The following is a 6,420-nucleotide window of genomic DNA, read 5'->3' as shown; positions in this document are numbered from 1 at the left end:
CTAGTACATGCATTTTTGAACACATCACTTGGCTGGGGGGGGGGGGGAGAACTGCATTGCAAAAACGCAGAGAAGTCCAAATTTCAAAGGGTGCCTGCATTTTGGTCCATGCATTGTTTCAGAAAATGCAGATTAGCTAGGTTCACCTTGAATTGTGATCTGACTCCAAGTTCTCCTCCGTCTCAACCCCATCACATGTGGTCTGCAATGGCACAGCCCAGACACAGAGTTACCCCACCACCACCACTCTTGGGGAAAAGTCAGTGATACTCCTCAGTAAATGTGTAGTAGGACCAGACTGAAAAGTTTAGAGCCCTTGCCTGTCTCTACTTAGGCAGCCGTGCAGTGAACGAATTAAGCCATATGTGTCTTATTAAGGAGGTATTCCCATAAACCCAGAAAGTGCCTAGTGGGTTAAATTAGCACAAAGATGTTGAATAAGGCAATGCATTATTCTTCTGAAAAGAGGAAGCTGTCTCAAAAGTAGAAGGAAGGATTTAAAGCCAGCCCCCCCAACCCCCCAACCCCCCAGAACACCAGACTACAGCCAGCCAATGAGCTTGTTTTCCCTTTGGGTTGCCAGGAAGGGAGCAAGGACAGATGTCAAGCAGTAAAAAGACTCCTTGTGGAATGGCTGCTTTGGGCTTATTCAATTATTCAAAGCCTCAGGGGAGCCACCTCAAGGACCACTTCTCTCCACATGAAGTAACCCAGACCCTGCGGTCTTCATCAGAGTCCCTTCTCTGTGTGCCTCAGCTAAGGGAGATGCAGAAGGTCGACATATGAGAACAGGCTTTTTCAATGTTGGCTTCACGTTTGTGGAATACCCTCCCCAGTGAAACGCACCTGGTGCCCTCATTGTCAGTTTTTAGGAATCAGGCTAAGACATTTGTATCCACCCAGGCATTTGGTAGTTAGCTTCTACTGTGATGCTCATCTTTTAGTGGGGTGAGCCAGAACTCATCCGTCTTACTGTATTGCTGGATGCACAAAGTCAGAAAGAAAGGAAAAACAAGAAAAGGAGAGACCGAGAGAGAGAGAGAGAGAGAGAGAGAGAGAGAGAGAGAGAGAGAGAGAAACTACAGAAAGATAGATAAGAGTAACAAGGATTTCTGGCTCTTTGTCCTGCTGCTACATATACAGTGGTACCTCTGGTTACATACTTAATTCGTTTCGGAGGTCCGTTCTTAACCTGAAACTGTTGTTAACCTGAGGTACCACTTTAGCTAATGGGGCCTCCCGCTGCCGCCGCATCCTCATCTCATCCTGAGGTAAAGTTCTTAACCCGAGGTACTATTTCTGGGTTAGTGGAGTCTGTAACCTGAAATGTTTGTAACCTGAAGTGTTAGTAACCCGAGGTACCACTGTAATATGTACCTAACATGCATAATACATATAATATGTAGCTTCCATATAATATGTGGAAGCTCATTGGGTAAGAGATTGTGCAATTTATTGTGCAGCAAAGTTACCAGCAACTTGCTTACGCATTCTCTTGAGCAACCCTATTCTATTGGTATTCACCAATGGAACAAGGATACCACTAAGGTATACAGCCCAATGTTCTGAAACATCTGTGCTGAAACATTAAAAACCGCATACCTCAAATAACCTATGTGGAACATGGCATTGGTGGTACAGTACAGTACACCACTGACCCAACGGTAGCAAGTCACACAAGAAGCCTGGTCCTGTCAGGAAGGGGAACGTCACTGCAGTCGATCACCCAGAATGGAAGACAAAAGCGTTCTGTCAATGACGCCTGTCGAGGGTTTTGCTCTGAGGGCATCCAAGGGTCCAGAGGTCATGTCCGACCATGGAATTGTTCAATGGGAGCAAAGCCTGCCTTGGAGTTAGCTCCCTCATCCATCTTCTCATTTTCCCTCCTGCCCAGCATTTCCTCAAAGCATTATGAAAATGTCCTCACCGCCACGTTCCACTCCTGCCAAGGCTGGCCAATGCATCTCTGAAGGCATCCTAATTTTTTTTACAACATTGTTGTTTCGCTGATATTTCTATCTTAGCAAAAAAGCTTAAGGAGTCTTCAGGAAGAAATTTCCAAACATTCCACGTAATTACCACCATTTTTTTTTTTTTTGCTTATTTGTTTCCACAAATTTATACCCCACCTTTCCTCACAAAAGGGAGCCCAGGGTGACTAACAAATATATTTCAACAGAAAATGTAGTAGTAACAAACAAGCAAGCACACAGCACTCAGATGAACACACCCCACTTGTGAGCAATGTATGTATTAAGTGTGGTAGATGGTGCTTCTGGGTTGTTGTTGTTTTGTTATTTTACATTTTTTACTGATTTATTGTACTCTTGCATTTGTATCTGCTGTAATTTTCTTGTGATAATATTGTGTTATTCTGTCTACTGCCTTGGGAGCCTTTGGACAAAACAGCATAGAAATAAACCAAGGAATGAATGGCAGTACCAATAAAATATAACCAATAAAAATAACCAAGATAAACAGAGTAAAACTGAATAATCTTAGTATTGTTGCATATTTAGTTAGTTCAGTTGGCGTTCTTCCTAAGTGTCCCTGCAAACAGGCATTTTCTCATGGGTGTGCTCTGCACCAAGTTCTTGACACCATAGGCACATTCAAATCCATAACATGCCACTTTAAACAATCATGGCTTGCCTCAAAGAATTCTGGGAAGGGTAGTTTGTTAAGGGTGCTGAGAGCCATTAGGAGACCCATATTCCCTTCAAAGAACTACAGTTCCCAAGGTTCCTTGGGAAGAGGGACTGATTGTTAAACCACTCTGGGAATTGTGCAACTTGAAATTGCCAACATGTGATTGAGGGTTGTTGCAGATGACTTGTCTATTGAGCATCTCCCCTGAACCATGTGCAGAGAGATTGTATAATGTTGGCTATTTAATGATTAGCCACTCTTTATGCATCTGCAGGGAGGTTCTACAATCTTTTGAGAGTTTGTTCCACAACAGCTCCAAATCAGCACATGATTGAATCCCGCCCAAACATAGTGACGGCCTGGAAGCACCCCATATCCTCATTTATAAAAACCCACAATAGGAACGCAAACTCCAGCCTCTCCATTTAGCCATTCATTCCTCTAGTCTCACGCCATGTGAATTTCATCCACTACGGAGCACTCAGCCAAGCTTTATCAATGCACATGTTTTTAAACATTTGTCACCAACACATGCCTGATTCCTTTCCTTTTAAAGATGCTTACAGGCAAACATTTCAACTTATCTAAATTTAGAATTAACTTTGGAATTTTTCTGTTTATTCCATGCATGGGTAATATAATCACCCAGAATTTATTTGAGAATAAGGGAGACAGATTGAGGCAGTAAGAGCATATCTATACCACAGAGTCCAACTGAGAGTTTTGCATGGGTTAAGACAGATAGTGTAAGACAGATAGCCAGTTTCCCAGACTATCCCTGTACCTATGCTGATTTCTCTCTTATCTCTTTGATGTTTAGACTGATACATCTTAGGCTGCTTCCTGTTTCAGCTTCCTACTCCCTCTCACACACTTTTTTGTGGATCTCTCTTTTGAAAACAAAGAGGCAAGCATGGCATTTTTGTTTGTCCAGTTAGATAATTAATTAGGATAGAACTCTTTCATTTCAATAATGTACTTCCTTTAATAAATAGAAGCTTTCTTATTTTATACAAAGTCAGTCTGAGTCTGAATGCCTTTCAACTAGATGCTTGCTCTAAGCAAGGCACCATTTAACTAAAGTTAATTTCTTCTTCTGCATATAAACTCTATAAACTAACATCGGTTTCATGGCCATTTAACAGGCACAGCTCCCTGCCCCCCAGGCCCAGGCAGCCTTTCTCAACCTTGGGTCCCCAGGTGTTGCTGGACTTCAGCTCCCATCATCCCTGATCACTGGGCCTGCTAGCCATCCTGCTAGATGATGGGAGTTGTAGTCCACCAAAAATCCGGCCCTGTGCACACATGTTAATTTGCATGCATGAACATTAAAGCTCAATGCAGTGTGCAGCCTAACATTTGACACACTGCAGCTGCTGAGGTATGTTTTGAACTGTCAGGAAGAGAAGATCTGGGCCTCTGGGATTTTCTAAGCAGTAACTGAATTTACTCTCTATCTTAAGAATGGTTTCTGCTGAAAGAATGAGTTCCCTGTGTGTATTTAGTTGATTTATAGTGTTGGTTATAGTCAGGCTACTGCTGGAGACCAGGTCTGGAAAGTCATAAAACTGGCAGATGGGAATTTCCAAGAGCTCCAGATGAAACACTGTCTGTGCTGGGCGGAGCCATCTGCTCATTCTGGAGACAAGCAGGTTCCTCAAAACAATACAAGGGCACTGCTGGCTCAGATCAAGAGTTCCATCAAGTTCAATATCTCCTGTCAAATGTGGCCTGCCTCATGCCTTCTGGTTGAGCAAGAAGAGACATGGCAGATGCTTATAAAATTAGGCATGGCATGGAGAAAGTGGATAGGGAAAAGTTTTTCTCCTCTCTCACACCATTAGAGCATGTGGACATCCAAAGAAGCTGAATGTTGGAAGAGTCAGGGCAGATAAAAGACAGCACATAATCAAACAGCACATTGTTAAACTATGGAAGGTTTTTATCTGCAAGGCTTTATACAGTTTCCTAGCAGGACTCCCAACATAGGCCTGAGACAACTTTCTTATAGCCTAACAGGGGAATCGAATGAGGATGGGTTGCCAAGACTCCTGAATAAAATACACCTTTTACTTCTGGCATCCATCCTTTGAGCAGAGCCGTAGCTATGGGATGGGCTGGACTATCCAGGTTTTTTTTTGCCTTGGGTGAAGCCTCCAGAGGGCCACCACTGAGGCTCCCAGCCTGTGTGTGTGTGTACAGAAATGTACATGGGTGGATGCCAAACTGGGTCTCTGACCCGGGTGAAATAAAGCCTAGTTTTGCCCCTGGTTTGAGGTAAGGTTATCAACATTTCAGCTACCCTCTGTAGCTGAGCCTTTAACATCGGCTTAATGTCCAGATGTTAGTGAAGGATACAAGTGACGTTTGTGCTGCAAAAAGCGTCATTTGCAGATATTGACAGATCAAACCACTTGTCAAAAGCACAGGAGCAGGCCAGACCATTTCTCTGTAGATCACTTGGCAACCTTGCTTTTTTTACAAGGCGTATTGTTTTAGCTGTCATGGCTTATGGCCAGTAGACGTATCTTTTGCAAATTCTTCAAATACCTCCTCCCCCTCTTTTTTCTTTGGTGTATGTATGCATGGTGCGTGCGTGTGTGTGTCAAAACTGACATTGCTGCTATGGCTGTGGAATTGCTTCCAAACATGAAAACATAATTCTCACTCTAGGGCAGCTGAGCTGGCTGCCAGAGTGACAGGGGGAGGCCTTACCTTCTGCCAGAACTTCTTTGAGAGATTAGACAACTAAACTTTGTATCACCACCACCCCAAAATCAAACCCAAGATTGTGTGTATGCTTTGTTTCTTTCTTTTCCATCTACTGCCAAGTATAAAGACTGTGAAGTGACCACAGCTTGAGAGGGCAGGATTCCTGAAAGCCCTCTGAGAAAAGACTCCATATGGAAATTGTGCAAGCCAAGGAACACAAATTATTTTAGATATGGCTTTAAAGCAAAATCTCTCTCTCTCTCTCTCTCTCTCTCTCTCTCTCTCTCTCTCTCCATGTTGACTCACTGACTTCAACTGGATTGCTGCAATGCACTCTGTGTGGGGCTTCCCTTGCACCTGACCTGGAAACTGCAGTTAGTGCAGAATGCTGCTGACAGGAGTGAGACGCTGTCTACATGTAAGAACTCTGCTCAGAGATCTGCACTGGTCACCCATTTGCTACCAGGTCAATTCCAAAGTGTTACTGTTGGTATATAAGCAGTTTGGGTCCAGTTTACTTGCAGGATCACCTTATTCCATATATGCCCACTCAACTGCTTTGATCTGAGGAACTAGCACTTTTGCAGTTACCACATAATAGCCATTCCATGCTTGTAAGAAATCCATCTTTTAATGTGGCAGCACCTTTGCCTTTTGATTCCAACCAGGTGCCTTTCCTGCACTCTTTTCAGCACCTGCTTGAAACATTTTTGTTTAGGCACACCTCTCCAGATATGTAGAAGTTATGTGTGTTTTATCTTTTACATGTTTTTAACTGGGGGTTTTTTAGTCAAGAATTGTAATGTTTTATTTTATACTTTTGTAAAACTTGCTTAGCGTCTTGAATGTAATAAAGTGGTGTATAAATTTTGTTAAACAAAGAAAGAAAGAAAGAGCTAGCAGCTGAGAAGCAGACTGAACTGGAAAATAGCTCAGCTGCTCATCACCTTCCCCACAATGGAGATATATACTGTACTTCTATTTCAGTTAGAGCAAATACGTATTTCTAAATTTGCATCTACACATGCACATCAGCAAAATGTGTCCTCTTTGGTAGTG

This window comes from Podarcis vaucheri (genome assembly GCF_965113315.1).
Source record: "Podarcis vaucheri genome assembly, chromosome: 7".
Lineage (NCBI taxonomy): Eukaryota > Metazoa > Chordata > Lepidosauria > Squamata > Lacertidae > Podarcis > Podarcis vaucheri.
The sequence above is the reverse complement of the archived record's forward strand: the minus strand, read 5'-3'. Positions refer to the sequence as shown.